The following is a 20,050-nucleotide window of genomic DNA, read 5'->3' on the forward strand; positions in this document are numbered from 1 at the left end:
TACCAACAACTGATGCTGAATCATGAGACATCTTCAACCCATCACTACTGTGAACCACATACAATCAGTTTGAGGTCAGTGATAACAACTAGAATTTAGTCATTGGGCTAATAAATCGCACTAATTTTTTAAAAGAAAAAAATAAGGATTTTAAGTGTGTAATTAAGCAACTTGTAAGCTATGATTTAGTACCCATTTGAAGTGGGTCTAAAATAATAAACAGTCTGGTTGTTAAATAGCGGAACTGCGTAAGAAAGATGGCATATTTGAGATTAGTGATGGTCTGATGAAGCTTCATGAAATGGTGTCTTGTTGTTTAGAGGTCAGTAGGTGGCGCCATCAGTTTAAAAATAATGTAATGTTTCATTAGAACAGTTGTTCAAAACAAAAGAAAATAGTGCAGAGACCGCCATCTAGTGGACTCTGAAAATAATGACACTGCTTCATGAAGCTTCATCAGACGAGGACAATTACACAGTGGTTAGGAGCCTTGGTTACAGGGGTAGAAAATGAGTCTACATACAGCTTAGGTCAACCTATTCCTTTCTGTGTGAAGTTTTCATGTACATCCCTTACTTACATGGCTTTACCCTGGTCAGTCCAGTTTCCTCCTACAGTCAAAAACATACTGAGGTTAACTGAGTATTGGGAATTGTCCATTGTTGTGTGAGTGGTTGTTGTTGTCTCAGTGTGCCCATGAAAATGAATTAATAGATAAGTTGCTTAAACCAAGTATTTGTGGTGTTTTGGTGTTATAATCTGAATGGTGAGTAGACTGGTAGGAAGGTACCTGGCCATATTCAAGTAGGAAACATGGCTGTCATCTAGCACAACTTAACTCTGTGTTTGTCCAAGAGAAAGTTCTTAAGCATTCTCCCTCTTATTCCTTCTTCTGGTCGTTCGTTGGCTTTGAGGTTCTAATGGCACCGAGGATCTCCGTAGCTTAGGAACATGGGGAGAAAGGCAGGTTGGCGGTAGAAACCAGGGAAAAAAGGTTTTATTTGATCCCATTTGAGCGAGCGTAACAATGCGACTCAATTTATTAGCTGGTACACATTTTCAAGGAAGGCTTGGAAAAGAAATGAAGAAACGCTGGCGTTCTGTCAAAGCAGAAAATGGACGGGTAAACACTTCACAGATTGAGAAGAAGAAAAAAAGAATTCAATAAAACACACAAAACTGATTCATTTTCTTCCTTCCTCTCGGACCAATGTATATAATTATCTAATACCTTGTTTAATTCAAAGTACTATCACACACAGACCTGAAACAAGCGGAGACTAACGGACACTAATTCCCTTGTTCTTTTGTGCCATTTGGCAGTTAGTTACCACGACAGCATCTGTCCTCAATCGTTCTCTCACTCCCTCCTCTCCTCGCTGAATGTTTAAACGCTCCCCGTCCCTCCATCCTCTTCTCTGGCGCCGTTTTTCACACAATTGTCACAGATAGTTGTTTGTCCAGACGAGGAGGGCGACTCATCCGACAACCGGCCAATACTCAAGATGCCCCATCTTGCGGACTCAAGTATTTTGTTTCCACTTTAGCCCCGTTTAGGTGATTGTTGCTTTTTTTGAAACCTGTGGTTAAACTCCGGGGTCGTTCGGTTCTGCCGACTCATTCTCGTGTGTCATCTCAGCGGCTCTCTCTCGCCGACTGTTCTGCCAAAGATTCCTCCGTCATTGTCGGCGTCCAGACATAATTAAAAAAAAAAGGCAACAACAACTTCTTGTCCTCGTATTAGCCCGTCACTGTCTGTCTCTTTGTGTGCGAGCGTCAGGGGGGAAGACATGGTGCTCACGGGTGGGCTTCAACACAGCCCGTGTTAACCAACAAATAATCAGTGTTCTAATTTAGAGTTGCTCGGGGGCTTGTTTCCAGTCTATCGACAGATTTGACAGTGATCAATAAGCTAGTGTGCGAATTTGTGTATGTGTTGGTTTTTGGATCATTAAGCCCCTCCGGTGTTGGCACTGTCTTCATTTGGCAGACATCGGTGAGCGTGGCAGTCGTGTCACGACTGACTCTTCACAGAGACGGAGCATCAGAATTAAAATAGATAATGCATCACACTAGAGGCTTTTTTACTTCTTTTCTTTATATTAACCACAAGAAAACACAAAAATAATGCTGAAAATAATCAATAAAAAAGCACCTTTGCAGAACATACCTCCCCCAAAGGTCTCCTTTAACTGGTATAAAACCAGACATATGTTTAATTGAATAAAACAGCTTCTCTGATTTAAGTATGTTTCTGATCATGACAAAAACATAAAGACCTTCAGCTGGAGGAAATATCAGGACCTGAAGGTCAAACTGTCCACTGCGCCACCTGCAGTTTTGAATCTACAACTACAGCACATTTTATCACCATAGTCAAAATCTACAAAAATACAAAAATCCGTCCCTTCCTTGTCCCTTTATCAACCTTTCCTGAACATGAACAAAAATATTTTTATCCTAATACTAAGAGACAGTCAAACCTACACTTCATAATATCTGATGTTTTTTTCAAAAACTAAAATGTAAGTAGTGTGTTAAATTTAATTTTCATAATGTGGTTAAATAATGAAGGCATTTTGTCTTTTATAATACAATTACTGTTGCACTTTAGAATGGGGAACACATATTAAGCTATTAATAAACGACTTATTTTCATCTTTATTAAGATCAAATTATCCACTGATTACCTATTTACTAATTATAACGTACTTACTCACAACCTATTCTTTCTGACTATAGTCTACCCTTAATAGCATGATATTAAAGTGTTCACTCTAAACTACACCTTAATAAGGTATTATTAACCGGTAATAAATACATAATTAAAGATGAACTAAAAGTCACTTCTTTATATCCATTCCTTATTAGGTTTAAGTACAATGAGAACTAATTCACTATTAACAGTACAGTCTCCTTTTAAGGAAAAAAAGCAAAAATAAACTAGTATTAATATCATCTTAATTACTCGAACTAAAGTATTTGTAAAGAAGAAAATGTTCCATAATCTAGAGTGGCAGCACATTCATAGTTAATTCATTTAGTATTAAAGTACTTAAAGTATTAGACAGTTATGATGTAAAAAAAATAATATCACAACAGTCTTTTTCTGCTGGGGAAAAACACAAATCTACAAGTTGTAACACCATCCTAATTAATGTTTTATTCAGATATTTGAGTAACAAGGATGATATTATTACTGGTATATATATATTTTTTCTTTAAAAGAGACCTCATTATTTATAATTAAATACTTCTCTCGTGGTACTTTGGTAAATAGAAAGCAAGTTTTCACCAAAGTGATTCTTTAATTACTTGTTTATTTCCTGTTATTAAACAGTAACTAAGGGCTCATTCTGTGTGAACTCCTTTTTATCATGTTAGTAAGGCTAAAATATATTGTCATTGAACAAGATGTGAGTTAGTTATTTTTTAAATTTATATATGTTATATTTATTTGGTTAGTAAGTGGCTAATTTGCTGTTAATACACTTATGAATATGTCTCTTATTAATCATTAACATGTGTTCCCCGTTCTAAAAGTTTTTAAAAAGTTAGATACTGTCATATGTTTTGCATAAAGTTATTATTTTTTTATGATTATATCTAATTGATGTTAAATAAATGCTAATGTATTAGAGCAATACCATTTTTTCATATGATCTTATCATAAGTTAAAAGGAAAATAATAATGATCCGTCCTGTGGCTAAAACTTGCAAAGTCGCGTTTCTCTTCACAAAGTTTCAATCTGCTCAAGTGTTCAAAATGTTTCCCAACATGCCCTGTGGTCATTTAAACCAGACACGTCTTCTCGGGCAGGGGACAAGTAGAGCAGGTGGTGATTTCATCGCCGCTCTCTCCCGCCCGTACGTGAGCGCCATGTTCCTGCTCGGCGTGCGATGACTCTTGGATCCTTGTTGCTGCAGAAGCCGCTCTCTAATTGACACAGTGCTAACCAGATGCAGATCCACACTCTGCATATGACATGAGATGAAACTGGCACCACGTCCTGATTGTCTCTGGCAGAAGTGGATTGATTTACTCTGCTGTTGTGTTCGCTCGCTGGCCATTTCCTTTTGGAAACAATGTTCAGTCAATTATTCTGCCCCAAACTCCCCGAGTCATCTACCATCATTCGGCGAACATTCTGTTGTTATTCGGGGACACGTGATCCTGTGATAGAAGCTGTGCAGAAAACTGCTTAGAATTAAGACTTTGTTCTTTTTTACACAACTTTTTAGTTTTACTGACAAAGTTATAACCATCGTAACATAATGTAACAAGCAGACACAGAGATTATATTGTCTCACAAATAACCTGATTTAAAGATTTAAATAAGCACTTTATTAATTTTATATTTATGTATTTTAATACATTAAATTAATATGTTAAAGTAAAAAAAATCTATTAACTGTGTGTTCTTCACACCTAAACATATATTTGATCAATTATTTTTAAAAATGTGTAAAATGACTTTCATATCAACATGGAACATTATCAGTTGTTTTTTTTTCTCTAATATTTGACAATAATAATGTAACAATCTTACTCATGCTTTATTAATGAATGTACATAGCAGGAATTGTATTAAATATTAATTTCAAATTGATATTGTTAAAGATAATTCACATAAGCTTACAATTGAGTATTTAAAATATCCATATATATATATATATACATTCACAGGGAAATAAGATACAAGGTCGGTAATTCAATTAACTATTTTTAAGGTAATCTGGTTTATACTTGTTTAAATCCTTTAAGAGATTTGTGCATTCATATTTTCATTTTTTAGTCTTTATGTTAACACATGGCAGTGGCAAAGATAGATAGATAACTTCCTTGGCAGGGGCAATGATTAAATTACACCTATAATATCTAATTCTTGTCACTGAGCCGCTAACAAAATATCGGCTCATCGAAGTGTTTCTCAAAATTAATTTGCTCTCACAGACGGAGTTGTGCATGAAATCCTCTCCTCGACCTTCCTTTTTTTTTTAATCAAGTAAAGATGCTTCCTGTCGGAGCTGCTGCTCCGTCTGAAACAAGAACGCTCCAACGTTCAGCCGCATTCATTTTGTAATTACGCCTCGCCCGGCTAATCCACTAACTCATTTTAATAATCCAGGCTGCACTTGCATAAACCGACTGTTTCTTCTAATTTATTACTCCAGGTTGCGCTGACATTTACCGTATTTACGCTTTACTGGAATGACTCCACGCCATTACCAAATCACTTCCTTCAATTTTCTATAATTGTGCTCGTAGAACGTGGTTTTAAAATATTGAGCCAAAATTAAGCAAATAGCTCGCCTGGGACTCTGTGTTTAAAGGCTTAAAGGGAAGAATAGGAGGGAAAGTCTGAGATATTGTGACTCAATATTGCATTAAGAAAAACTGCTTGGTTAGTTATTTAGTGAGCGTGGAACAGGAGGAGAGGATGACAACCAATGAAGTTCATGGATGTGGTGAAGTGAGATGTTAAGAGAAATGATTTTATCATCAAATATACTAAATATTTGAAACATTTTAAAGAAAGTTCCTTATGTGTACCTTAAGAAAATAAAGGGAAAATATTAGTTATGGTCTGAAGAAGCTTCATGAAGCAGTGTCATTATTTTCAGAGTCCACTAGATGGCGGTCTCTGCACTATTTTTCTTAGTTTTGAACAACTGTTCAAATTAAACATTACATCATTTTTAAACTGATGGCGCCACCTACTGACCTCTAAACAACATGACACTGTTTCATGAAGCTTCATCAGTCCATCATTACTAATATTTTTATACTATATACACTATTCTACACTTTTGCTAACACACTTCTTACGTAAAGTTTGGTTTGGTGTAAATTGCATAATCATTTATCAATCAATTATTTTTCAAAATAACTATTCAATGAATTAGGATTGTCTTCTACAAACAAAAAATAAATTAATCAAAATACAAAATAATAAATAATGAGAATAACAATAATATGACCCCTTGATTTATGTTAATCGAGTTTTATTTCGTATTTTTCTTTTTTTTTTACAGTTAATTTAATTGATCATTTTACGGTTGTTCTAAACTAAGTAAAATAGTGCAGAGATCGCCATCTAGTGGTCTCAGAAAATAATCACACTGTTTCATGAAGCTTCATCAGACCATCATTATTAGTGACCTTGTCCTAAGTTTTTGGAACTCTTCGTCAAAATGAAAGCAAGAGTTTAGCTTGATGAAATAATATGTTGAATAATATCTTTAAAGATTGAAGTGTCTCTTAAATAGATATTGGACCTCTATTGTACTCATCATTATGTGTCTGTTTGTACGAAATTCTCTTTTCATTTAAATATTAACATTAGAAAATGTACTTAAGCTCCGCCCACTGAAAACACTTACCATAACCACATCCACTCTGCTGTGATTGGTCAGCCATCGTTGATTTCTTGAATGATGATTTGTTCATGCGATACAGGAAAAGCTACGCCCACATTTCCATCATCGGATCTCATCAGATCTATGAATTCCTGGTTGAGCACCGTGGATACCGGACATCATTCCAAATGGACTGTGAAGACACACATTTTTGCGCCGACACTCATTAATGGCTACATGACACGGGGAGACACATTTCCAAATGTCACGACCTATACAGGAGAAAAGAGGGCGAGATACTTGCTGACCCGTGTCCCTCCCTATTGATATCGTTGCCATGGTAACAAGTGTCACGGCAAAAGGATTATGAGGGCTGGAGGTTGAAAGTTCTACGAGTGGTCTCACAGGAACAAGTGCCGTCGCGAACACAAAAGGGGACGACACTGTGCCGTGGAGGAAAGAATAACTGGCGTGCAGCTGAGGTGGGATGTTTTCAAAGAGAGCATGACCAGGGCCGGGTCTAGGCAGGGGCAAGAGGGGGCCTGTTGTGCCCCCTCAAACTTACATGTAAGTAAGTAAGTAACAGCACAATGCCCCCTCAAGATTTGTGGCTGCCCCCTCATACATGCCTGTCTAGACCCGGCCCTGACCTTCACTATAATGAACATTTTTTAAATAAGTTGAAATGCTTATCAATCCCTTGACCAAGTGTTGGGAAATATTGCACTTGATTCTGTGGATCAAAGTGTCTGGTATGAATGAAAATCAGTTGCCACCATGGACGCCACATCTTGGAAGCAGTCGGACAGAGCCAAGTCACGAAAGACGACTGGCCGACCACTAAAGCTCTTGGACTCACAGCAGGCGCAGATGAATTGCTCCCTCGCTCTCTTTGTGTCTCAGGTGTTTCCTGGTCACAGAGTACTCATGGAGAATAAATCAAATGATCGTGGCGCTCACAGGGTTACCGGGGATGCTTCAAACCTCCTATACAAAATTCATAGAAAAAGAAACACACGAGTACAATTATATGTTAGTTTAAAAATCTAAAATATGTAGTAAAATTGATTTACCCTTTTTTAAAAAAAATGTATTGACGTTTAACAGTTTAACTTACAAAACAGTAAAGTGGTCAATGCCGGTACTTCAACACGGTTCATGTTCAATCTTAGACGGAGACGTTTGCAACATGGCGAAGTGTAAATTCAATAAAGAATTACATTTTATTAATGGCTGAAAGTGGTACCAGGGAACGTGTACGAGTTACATTGTATTCTGGGTATGTTTTTGAATCAGCGCGATGGGATCTTTCAGAATCTGTACTAAAACACATATTTTACTAAAATATAAAATTTTCTTTTTCCATTTTGGTTGATTGTCGAGTTGATCCTCAAGGGCAACTAATGATTTAAGTGTCTTTCAATAGATCTTGGACTCTATTGTACTCATCAGTATGTTTGTTTGTACAAAACTCTCTTTTCATTGATATATTTACATTAAAAAATGTGCACTTGTTTTTCCGGAGACATAAGTACACCCACTCTGCTGTGATTGGTCAAGCATCAAGGTTGTCACCGTGCGTAATCAATCTAGGAGATCTCCAACTCCAAGGGACTCGTTGTATAAATAAAGCAGGGTGTGATTACAGCTGGCCAAAGGAGGAGTGAAGCCATTATGTTATAATGGACTCTGCTCTTGTAACCTCTTGTTCGTTGAGATATCTTTATAAGTTTAGAATCTGGTCCTCAGGTAACCTCATTTTTGAGTAGAAGTAGAAGTAGTTTCAGTATGAAAAAAAAAAACACAGACTTCTGGATCAAGTTCAAGGTTTAACAGAATGATTTAACTTCAATTTCTTTGTGTACTTTTGGTTTCGCTGTTGAGATAACGTGAGGTTGGTTAGATTTTTTTTTTCTGATCTGTGAGAAGCATTCTTCATCAAGTGTCTTTATCTTTCTGATGAGATGCTTGCTTTAAGAGACGAAGATAAGCAACCGGGGTAAACAAGAAAAACCTGGCGAAGTTAAATGGGAAAAAAGCGTTATCCATTGGAATGAAGCCTTCAGCTCATAAAACAAAAGTTTCTGTTTTGAGAGAAAACAAACCGCAACAAGACTCCGAGCACGTTTCGGGTGTTAAGGCTGCAGACATTTGAAGAAATGCATCATTAAGTCAGTAATGTATCTGTTTTGTTTTTTGCCCGAGTTTATGGGAACGGTGCTCAGCCTGAATTACTCTTGTGCTTATGGTGTTTTGATTTCACACCAACGGTGCAAGCAAGAGAAATCGTAAAACCCAGCTGGATGCAGTCACCAATATGATTGATGTTGGCTTTCTGGATTTCAGGTGCCAATGAGTGTTCGGTAGGTGTCGGACGTTGGTGACGAATGGTCTGGAAAGTGATACCCACCTGTTGAACAGGTAAATCAATTCTGCTGAGTAGCACTGTTTTTTTCTTTCAGTCCATGTCTTTTTTGTCAGGATGGGAAAAGACTACGGTGTCAATATTCACTTTGCCATTTTGTTCACATACTTGGAGATTAAAAACAGTTTCATCTTGTATCTTTTTTCCAGAGGTTTTAAAGGAGAGATGATGAATATTTGGCTTTCAAATTGCTTCAGAAACAGTAATCCATTGCTTTTTAGAGTTATGACAAAAATGTGAGTCCATTTAACCGTAGCGACTGGAGCTCAGTGATCTTCGTCTACACTTTCGTCACCTAAACACATCCAAATACCTCCGTGGTGCTCTTGTATGGAAGCCTTGACAAAATACATTTTCTTGAAAAAACTAAGTCAAGTCTGTATTGTACGATTATTTTTTTAGCTCGCTACAGTATTTTCCGGGAGTACTTCCTGTCCGTGTGTATGATGGCTAGCAGCTAGCCTAACAAAAACAAACTTAAAATATAGATTTATTTAAGTTATTTTCTGGAACATTTCCTAAAGTTGAGGCTTCAATACAAGATGGACGTTACAGACGATCACAGCTGAGGTATTTGGATGTTTTAAGTTGGTCATATTGGGCGAAGATAAAGACAACTGACACCAGTGGCTACGTTTAAATAAGCATACAATTTTGCTTATTACTCTTAAAAGGAACAGATCATCTTAAAGTAATCTCAACCCTTGGTCGACGTGAGGATGAGTAGAAAATGACTTGCATTTGAATTTCGGGTGACTTCAACAAAGACTTTAGTTTCATAGCTTCAAGTTCTTATCAATTGCAGCGCCACAGGAACATTTTTCCATCTGCTGTACGCCTGATAAGACAAATTAGCAGGTTTTTCTCACCAAGGTTTTATAGGTTCTGCGTCCTCAGATGAGCCCACGCTTTGTCTTCTTATAGTTTTATAGACTGTCCTATGGATTTATGAGTGTTCCGAAGAGAAACAGTTAATAACTTCTGTTGATAAGTTGCGTGGCTCTGTGGGCATATACATCACCACGCTGCACTTTGCCAACACAGAGGAGTCTGTGCGAGGTGGTTTGAAATGAGTTCATTCATTAGTCTGGGGGTCTTCATTTTGCACGGCTACAATTCATTGCCCGGCCGTCTTTGCCAGACCGCTCTGTGCAGCCAAGCAGCTGAATGTTTAGCAGAGTCATGGGCGGCATGGCAGCGTAATGTCGAAGGCAGAAGCCAAACTGATCAACCTTTTCAACTCCAGCCAATTGCTGTAAAGTTATAAAAGTGAGGCTGTGAATGGTCTGTTGTGATCTACAAAGCACCCAACAGGGAGCTGGAGGGAATCACGGAGACGTGTAAACAAACCCATCTCGGCGAACAGACCCCCCGCCGACCTCTTTTTACCCTCCATTTCTTCTTCTCTACAAGTCCCTATTTTTTGTTCACAATTTTTCCTCTTTCCACTTTATCTCCATTATGGCCTCGTTGTGCTGTGCTGTATCTCCCATAATTCTCTTTTTATCCATTTCCCCGTATTTTCTGGACAGAAATATGAAGAGCTGCTTGTAGTGGTTGACCATTTGGGTTTATATACACTCTCCCACACACCGTCTCCAGAGCACATTCATCGTCTGACAGGAAAACTGTTTAACATATGTGCTGGGTGTAGACGGGCCTGCATCATTACCCCGGGAGGCTGAGCGCTAACATCTACGAGCATACATCAGGTACCAATTGCCTTGTTAGGCTTATAGGGCTGCCTTGATTTTAATTGCTCTTATTTCAACTCAGTATAATAAAAACATATCATTTTTATTAAAAAAAAGTTGATTGTTTTGCAAACACCTGCAGAAAAATATCAGTATCTTGTGATGTTTGTATCTCAAGATATGACTATCTTGAGATAGTTGTATCTTCAGATATATCTTAAGATATTCGAATTATGTGATATTCATATTCACATAGTTATATTTGTTTCTAAAGTTATGTGTATCTTGTGATATTTGTATCTCTTGATATTCATATATCGAGATATTCGTATCTAGTTACTGTATATGTAAATTCCAAGATATTCGTATCTTGAGATGTTCGTTTCTAAAGATATTTGTATCCTTTGATATTTGTATCTTGTGATTTTATTATACCAGGATATTTGCTTCCTGTTCCTGCTTAATATACTCATATCTCTTGTTGTTCTGATCTCAATATTCATATCTAGGGACATTTGGAACTTGAAGTAGTCATATCATTTTAAAGTCTTACCTGGGAATATCTGTTTTTTATAATATTCGTTTATCGAGATATTTGTATCTAGTTATATGTAAATTCCAAGATATTCGTATCTTGAGATATTCGTTTCTAAAGATATTTGTATCCTTTGATATTTGTATCTCTTGATATCCATATCCGGGATATTTGGGAACTGTAGTATTGGTATCATGTTAAATTCTTGTCTGGGAATATTTGTATCTTATAATATTCATATATCGAGATATTCATATCTAGTTTTATGTAAATTCCAAGATATTCTTATCTTGAGACATTCGTTTCTAAGCGATATTTGTATCCTTTGATATTTGTATCTTGTAATTTTATTATACAACGATATTCGCTTCCTGTTATACTTTTAGCTTAAAATACTCATATCTGTTGTTGTCAATATTCATATCCTGGGATATTTGGAACTTAAAGTATTCATATCATTTTAAATTCTTACCTGGGAATATCTGTATCTTATGATATTCGTATCTTGAGATAGTCGTTACTCGAGATATTTGTTACCTTTGATATTTGTATCGTGTGATATTAATATTCCAGGATATTCGCTTCCCGTGATACTTAATATACTCATATCTTTTGATGTTCTTATCTCAATATTCATATCCGGAGATATTCGGATCTCTTAATATTAGTATTTCAAAAATAATTGTATCTCGTGATATTTGTGTCTCTTGATATTCGTATCCCGGGATGTTGGTACCTCGTGGTATCCATATCTCGGGATATTTGGAACTTGTGGTATTCGTATTATGTTAATTTCTTCTTCTTATTTGGGGATATTGGTATCTAATGATATTGGTATATCGAGATATTCGTATATCGTGTGATATATAAGTATCTTTGAGTATTCATATCCCATAATATTGTATCTCCTGATATTCGTTTCTCAAGATATTTGTAACCTTTAATATTCGAATCTTGGTAAATTAATATTCCAGGATATTCACTTCCTGTGATACTTGTAAATTAATATACTCAGATATCTTCTTGTTCTTAATATTCATATCCTGGGATATTTGTATCTCTTGATATTAGTATCTCAAAATAATTGATTTCCTATTCAATACCACAAGATCCAAATATATTGGTATCATGTTAAATTCTTATCTCATGATATTGGTATCTTATTATATTGGTATTTCGAGATATTGGTATCTTGTGATATTCATATATTGCAATATTTGTATCCTATGATAATCATATCTCGAGATGTTCCTATATTGTGATATTCAGATTTCACAATATTGGTATCTCAAGATATTATTGTCTCGTAAAATGTGTAGTTTTATTATATTTACCTCAGTATATTCCATTATTTCTTTGTGTCTGTACAGCATGCATGATTAGCTGAAGTCTGGGAAATTACACTACTGGGGCCGCTTTGGACTCAATATATGGGAAAATCAATACAATACATTTCTGTTCTCTTCCCTGCTTTTACATTTTAAGCACCACTTTTGATAGCTTTTGACAATAACGCTGAATGCCACACCAACAATAACATTTATGGTCAAACTGAATGTTTCTTTGTCCAAATTGCTCCTTTTAAAAAAAAAAGATTTCATACCCTGTCTAGTCAACAACAAAGATGAACTACAAAGCAATGTTTGAAACAGCTCTATCTTTATGTCCCTCATATTGTAACTGGCAAGAAAAAAGATTGGATCCCAAAAATGTGTCCCAGTGAGGACCAGGCTGACACTCCTTTTAATATGGTTGATCACTGTTTTATGTAAATAATTAATGGAGGAGCAGATTCTTAAGTAGTTCAAGCTATAATTTATCAGTACCTTACCTTACCTGACCAGGCAAAACACCTTAGGCTAGTGTGTGAATCTAGAATCTGTCATTCGACAAATTACATGTAGCATGTTTGTTATGATAACATTTTTTATCAAAGATGACAATATATTAAAATATATGTATATATATTTGTTTTAGACAAAATTAATTAATTAATTTTCCAAAATATCAAGTGACATTTTTTTATAATCCAACATTTTTTATAATCCAACTACTATACGTAATTAAATCTCTGAAAAAGTTCCAAATATAGCCCAAATTAGCCCAAATATTTCTCGTTTATTCCCTGCTAAATAACCTTCATTAATTTCACTTGTACAATAGCCACTGTGGAAGTGGAAAGCAGTGACAGATTGTCAATAGCAACATTTCTAGACATTAGAAAACTTTTGACCCTTGGGAAAAAACAGGACTTGCCTGGTTAAATGATTTGCTGTCAAGGAGGTACGGTGTGTGTGTGGTCACGTAACCACACACACACTGAGGTGCAGTCTCAGCGTAATTTGCCGAGGTTGCAGAAAGAAAGACTGTCGGAATTCAATTGAAACAATAACTCCATTGGTTTTATTCTCAAACCCTTAGCAGTACCTCAAGACTGAATCAAATATTGTCAAGATGTGAAGTAGGGACACTTGAAAACTGCCTTTTGATGTTGCAGACAAATGATGATATATGACATACATCATCAGTCACCTTTTACTGTCTAACCTGAATGGGTCAAAACACAAGGGGCGTCCGCTGAAATCAGCAAAAATTGGGTTAGAGGTGGGCTGCTTTCTAACTCTTCGCCAGGTTTCCACAGCGCACAGCGAGACAACACAATCCGGTCGTAGTCTTCACGTCTACACTTATGGTGGTGGAAGGAAAATATCAAGTTTATTTGTATAAAGATGTTTTGAACATTCGCTTCATATTTATATATTTTTTTAACAACCTATTTTCCTCCTTACAATGTTTTTGTGATGAATAATCTCACCCCTATCTTCAAAAACAAGTATTCCTTTTTTTAAATGCCAACTGAACAGCTACACGTCTAGCAAAACATCAACTTAATAATCACATTTTCATAAATGCCAAACCACGAATTACAGTCAGAGCTCTGACCTCTGAACATCTTCGAAATGTTAAAATAAACAGCAACGTATTTCACTTTTAATAACAGAAAACATCTTGGATGAAGCTGAACTGAAAAACTCCATTATACGCCGGATTTTTCATTGACAAAGATATTTAAAGCATCAGGCTCGACAGCTTAACTTCAAACTCTTTATAATGAATCACTAAATTAATGAAATATTTACAGCTTTGGGTCAAGGTAGTATTTAAATGAGTGTCATGTGAGCTAAGCACCAGTACGGAATATTTATTCAACAAAACATTAGCGTAGAAACTGTTGGAAGCCATGAATCGGCAAATTTCGATTCGATTTCGGGAAGTTTCCTTTAGAAAATATGAGGAAAAAAAGAATGCTTCTTTAGAGCATAGAGTATAGCCTAATTTTTATTCTTAGTTACAAGCCAGTTTTGGTTGATTTAAGATGCAAAAACTGTTTCCTTCAAATGAGAAAAATCTCTAAACAGGAATATGGCGTCAAAACACGATAAAGAGTTAATCATCCATGCGTTTGTCTTTTTGTTTGGACTATTGTAATAGTTTATTTTTGTGTCTGAACAAGAAGGAGCTGTCTCGCCTGCAGTTATTACAAAACTCTGCAGCGAGAATTCTGACTCACTCTGGTAGAAGAACTCACATTTCTCCGATCCTTAAATCTCTTCACTGGCTGACAGTTTCTTTCAGGATCAATTTTAAAATTGTGGTTCTTACTTTCAAATCTATTCATGGTCAGGCTTCACCTTACATCAGTGATCTGATCCAGCCTTTACACCCCAGCTCGGGCTCTGAGGTCTGTGGATCAGAATCTACTGAGTTCCTCGCACACAGTTCAGGACCAGAGGAAAGAAATCCTTCCAGGCTGTTGCTCCTAAGCTTTGGAACGATCTTCCTCTCTCTTTGCGCTTGATGGATCTACTGACTCCTTTAAGAAACATCTTAAGACATTTCTATTTGTTCAGGCTTTTTCTTAATTTTCTGGGACTCTTGTGTCTTTTGTCTCATGTTCTTTTGGCCTTTTACAGTTTTAAATCTGTAGGCATTTTTAACTGTGTATTGCTTTTTATTGTTCAAGACCTTCACGACCCTGGTCTAGAAAATCGCTTTACAAATAACTGTTACTTACTTACTTGCTAATAATGGGGGGTAGGTTGGTGTTGCCCTCTCTTTCTGGTATTGCCGGTGTTCTAAACACAAAAATGTGTTGTTGTGGCATTACAGAATATTTAAATGAAAAATTATTAAAATGGATAAAAAATTTATAAAAATTAATGAATTATTAAAGCGAAACAACATGATACAACACAACTTAATTGAATTTAATTTAATAAATAAAATACAATAAAATTACATTTCATTTAATTCAATAATATTAAGGATCTGGACAGCAGATGGGTAGAACATGCTCTTCAACTGCAATGTTTCGGTCCACATCGGTCTTGAACTCCTGCCTGAGAGGAGCAGTTGGAACAGGAGGTGTCCTGCTTCTGTTAATTTTCTTCTCATTTCGAACATCCTTCCTAATTACGGAGGCTTTTCTTCGGGGTCCTAAACTGGTACCCTGGTGCACCCCCCTCTGCCCTATAGGTTTCCGATCCTCTTGGCCGCCTCTGATTAATTACAAGGTCAGTACAAACAAAGGGAGCAGTTGTAGACATGTTTTTCCCTATCAGTGGCCAAGACTGTATTCATACTCCAGCCTTTCATTTATCACCACTCGACCCTGGACCGACTCGAGCCACCGCCTGCCACAGAGAGGCCGATTCCAATTAATATAATGGACTTGTGGGTTGATGTTTTTCTTAGCGCTCTCAATAGCGAAGTCATTTATATGCTGATTTGCCATTCTTCACTGTTGCAGGCGGGCCGACGTGACCCATAAATCCAAAGGTTCCTCTGCAGGACATAACTCATCAAGGGCAGGTTTATTTCAAAAATGATAAAAAAAACAAAAACAAACACAACAAGATTCAGCCGGTTTGCACCGCCGCGACCTTGTGGTTAATGATAGGGCGCCGCGTCGGTCGGAGCGGAGATTGCTTGTCTCAGCAGCATCATTAGACAAATCCCTAAATTATCTTCCTCGTGAATCATGCTCAGTAGTCAGTAGATAAAGTGAGGACAGATTTCATGATTGATACATTCATAAACTGGCCAGTTCCCCTTATTACCTCAATTATTGCTCAGTCATTTGTAAACTGACTTGTAAACAGTTTGAGTGGCATTCACATTTGTGGCGCCAATTTCAGTTGCGTTTAATTATTTTTTGGAATGTTCACTCAGAGTACCATCGCCGAAACCCTCATTCCAAGCTTTTAATCGGCCACAAAAAGATGAAACGTTTATTTATCTCAGAGTATGAACTTGCTTTTGATAGTAGTATTGCTCTCTTGTGCGGTTAAGTCTGATGTCTAAGGTTTATCTCTTAGCTTTTATTTTTAGTTTTGGTGGTGTGAGGTAAGTTAGCACATTTAATATGAGGTAAGTGTTTACAGCTGACATATTGCAACACAATCATGGATGAAGTTCTACTGTGTACTGTAATATTGACCTTGACCGTGTTGTCAAAACAACTCCTTATTTTGGACGAACGTGAACTGAACGTAGTGTATTACTACATAAATGCGTTCATTCTGGTGTCCATGAACGTCACACTCTCTCTTCATTTAACATTTTGTCAGATTTCTACGGAGCCTTGACAGCAAAAACCTGACGTATAGAGTATGTAGGTCTTAACATATAGAGTTTAACGTCATCAAAAAAAGGACCCACAATGGAAAATATTCAGCAGCATGTTTCAAAATAATAAGTTGTCCTTCAATCATTTAAACAAGCTTCATGACAAGGTCATTGAGGATAGCAACATCTTACATTAAAAAAATTAAATCAGCATGTCAGGACTGCAGGGTTTAAAATTGGATGTTCGAATAAAAAAACAGTTGTTTAATTTTTGCCCATTTAATTTATGTAATAGTCAGGTATTTCATTGTATTATATTGACCTCAATATATTTAGACTTGTAATGTAAAATTACCGTGTTGCTTTTACAGTACTGCCAACATATACAGTATCTAACAGTGAAATCTAACTCATATTTAATTGTAAATCTGATTAATGCTCTCTATTGTTATTTACGGACTGTAGCAAAATACTTCATCATAAAGGATGAACTGAACTAGTTCATTTAAAAATGGGTGAACTAAACTTTAAACGGGTTCACATAAAAAGTGAACTTTTCCAACACTACACCATATATATATTTTTTTAAACTTGTCATAGATCATTATACTTTTGGCAAAAAATATTCTGTTTTTACATTGAGAAAAACTTGTCCAGGCTCAATGTATAGTAAAAAAACAGAAAAGACACAAATAAAACACCTGAGACAGCCTTAACAAATGTTTTTGTTTTCTATATTGTTTTTCATTATGCTTGGAACATTTTAGAATAAGATAAGAAAAGAAAAAAAAAAAAAAGAAGGTAAATTTCCGTTGGCTCTTATTCATAAATACATGTATTATGTATTGCCCATATTTAGAACAAAATAAAATGCCCTTTGATTTAAAGAAAAGAAAAAGCGTTTTATTTTTTCTTTCATTCAAATTTATATGAATAAAACATAATCCCTTGACTAAGATTGTGAGGGTCATCTTGAAAAAGTCATAGAATTAGTGATGGTCTGGTGAAGCTTCATGAAGCAGTGTCATGTTGTACAGAAATATAGTGCAGAGACCACCATCTAGTGGACTCTGAAAATAATGACATTGCTTCATGAAGCTTCATCAGACCATCACTACATAAAATTCCTGAAGTGAATAGGAGTCGCTGGTCTTAAATCCCTGATCCTCAATGGCTGAAACTTGTTTTCTGTTGCTTGTTGGCTTGACGCTAGGAGCGACACATCAAATGACTTCTTTAGATAATCATAATTGTATTATTTAGGCGGTGGAAGAAAAGTTAGCTTGTCTGAGAGGTGATGCTTATATCGATCACTACAGTGTAGCTACTATCGAGACCGTCTTTGTCCACAATCTTACCATCATTGTCTTGCATGATCGCTGGAAAGCCAGAGTGACTCCAAACAGGCGACTTTTGCAACGGCGGTAAATCAACTAATGTTGCTGTCCTCCATCTGGTGCGTGAAAGCATCAAAGGTTTTATTCATTATTAGTAAGTCAGTTATGCAATAGTTGTTACTGTTACTTGACAGATTTTCTTCTTTTAAAGTGTAAAAACCGTCTGTTGTTGTCACAAGATGAAGGACCTTGAGCCATCTGACAAATCTATAAATCTACACGTTTCAGACAGAATTCAGAGATCTTGTTTTTTTCGTAGCAAACATATAATAGTCGCTTTTACTAATGAGGAGCAAATAAAGAAAAACAAATTAAATATAAAAGAAGTAAAAGGGTATTAATCGTATCTTTGCACCGACGTTTGATCCCAAGAGCTAATCTTTGTTCAACATGCTGCCTCAGTGACTCTTCGCTAAATAAGACAGCTGGTTTATAAGGTTAAGGCTTAAGGTATAAGGCTGGTTTATATAATGGTCCAATAAATATAGATGTTTTTGGAGCAGCATGACGAGGAGAGAGAGGTGTTTGATATGTTCAGGAGGACAGTTCTAGACGGGAGGAGCAGTACACACACACTACTTCTCGAGTGCCTGTGATTTTTTTGTTTGTTTACTGCTTCATGCTTGTGAAGAATAACAAACAAAAAACTTGTTCACAAATGAGGACTGCTCCGCCTGGACCATTGTTAATCCGGACCAAGGTTACTTCACTGACCTCACAACGGTTTGTTTATGCTCAAACTTGGTGAAGGGAAACTTCCGTGTGTGTGCGGCGCGATTGTGTGAAGAGATAACGAGTATCCCGACCTTCTGACGTGGACAAGGTCACCAGCGTCTAGCCGTGACAGAGATCCATTGTTGTTAATATTAAGAGCTCTGACCTTTGGCAAGATCAAGACCATTTATCAGCTGTAAGTCAAATCTGTTTATGGCCGTTTGTCATGAAGCTTAAACTGCTGCCCGAGTTCTCTTTGTTTCAGAGGATTATAGTGTTTAAACTACCATTATACCTGAATATATTGTAACATCTAACAATACAATCCTAATAGGGTAAGAAAAACCTCCTTTAGTTTCTTGGATGGTGACATTATCATTATTATTATTATTTATTTTTTAACTCCCCAAGAAATTGTTTGTAAACATAGACAGGTAATTAAGCCAAACATTTGATATATTAAAATAAGACTCTACTGAATAAAATTTAGAGTGTCATAAATATGATACTACTTAAAATATAACAAGACAGTGTATCTCTCTGAGGTCATTGCTCTGTGTCTACTGACCTGACAAAACAGAACCTTGCTATGTTTCCCCAGTATTTTAAAAAGACACTATATTTGAGTTAAGCTAATGAATTGGAGTTTATTTAAAAAAAACAACAAGCGTTTTCATTGGGCAGGGCTTAAACACATTTTCTAATGTGAATATATTTAATAAAAGAGAGTTTTGTACAAACATAAAAATACTGATGACTACAATAGAGGTCAACGATCTATTCAAGAGACACTTAAATCAACACAAGGGATAAAACAATTACTTTTGTCTCCGTCCGTCGGGTGACATTGACTCTGAGATAAAACAAAGGGTTTAACAAAATTTGCTTTTGTGTGTTATTATGTACTGTATAATTCCCCCTCTTAATGCAACAATATATAACAGTTTGTATTTCCTCCCATTTGCTCTGTGATGATTTGTTTAATTTTAGAGGAGAGTCTTCAATTACCAAACTATCTAATACAGTTTTGCATATAGGGCCTTTATGTCAATTGGAACTCTTGGGATTTACCTGAGTGACTTTATTCACTCCAAGACAACTATTTTTTTTAAATATAAAATTGCTTTTTATAACTGGTTGCAAATGTAACTAAATCAATTAGTCATACTTTGCCAGACGGAGTTTTGCAGCAGGTCCGACTCCTACACGTTAGACTATCTTCTGCATCCTCCTAGTCACATCTATCGCCATCATGTCCTCCTATACAACATCCCTTAGTTCTCTTCTTATCTGGTAT

At 36.2% G+C, this 20,050-nt stretch overlaps 1 long non-coding RNA gene across 1 annotated transcript in view; it reads left to right on the forward strand.

The window, feature by feature from the left end:
- LOC148063329 (uncharacterized) overlaps positions 1 to 20,050 on the forward strand; it is a 63,078-nt gene that overhangs the window by 22,611 nt on the left and 20,417 nt on the right. The window contains exon 2 of the long non-coding RNA XR_015713525.1: positions 8,707 to 8,781. This is a non-coding gene — a long non-coding RNA (uncharacterized LOC148063329). The remainder of the gene's footprint in view (positions 1 to 8,706; positions 8,782 to 20,050) is intronic.

Source organism: Callionymus lyra, chromosome 16 (assembly GCF_982586985.1).
Source record: "Callionymus lyra chromosome 16, fCalLyr1.hap1.1, whole genome shotgun sequence".
NCBI classification, from domain to species: Eukaryota; Metazoa; Chordata; class Actinopteri; order Syngnathiformes; family Callionymidae; genus Callionymus; species Callionymus lyra.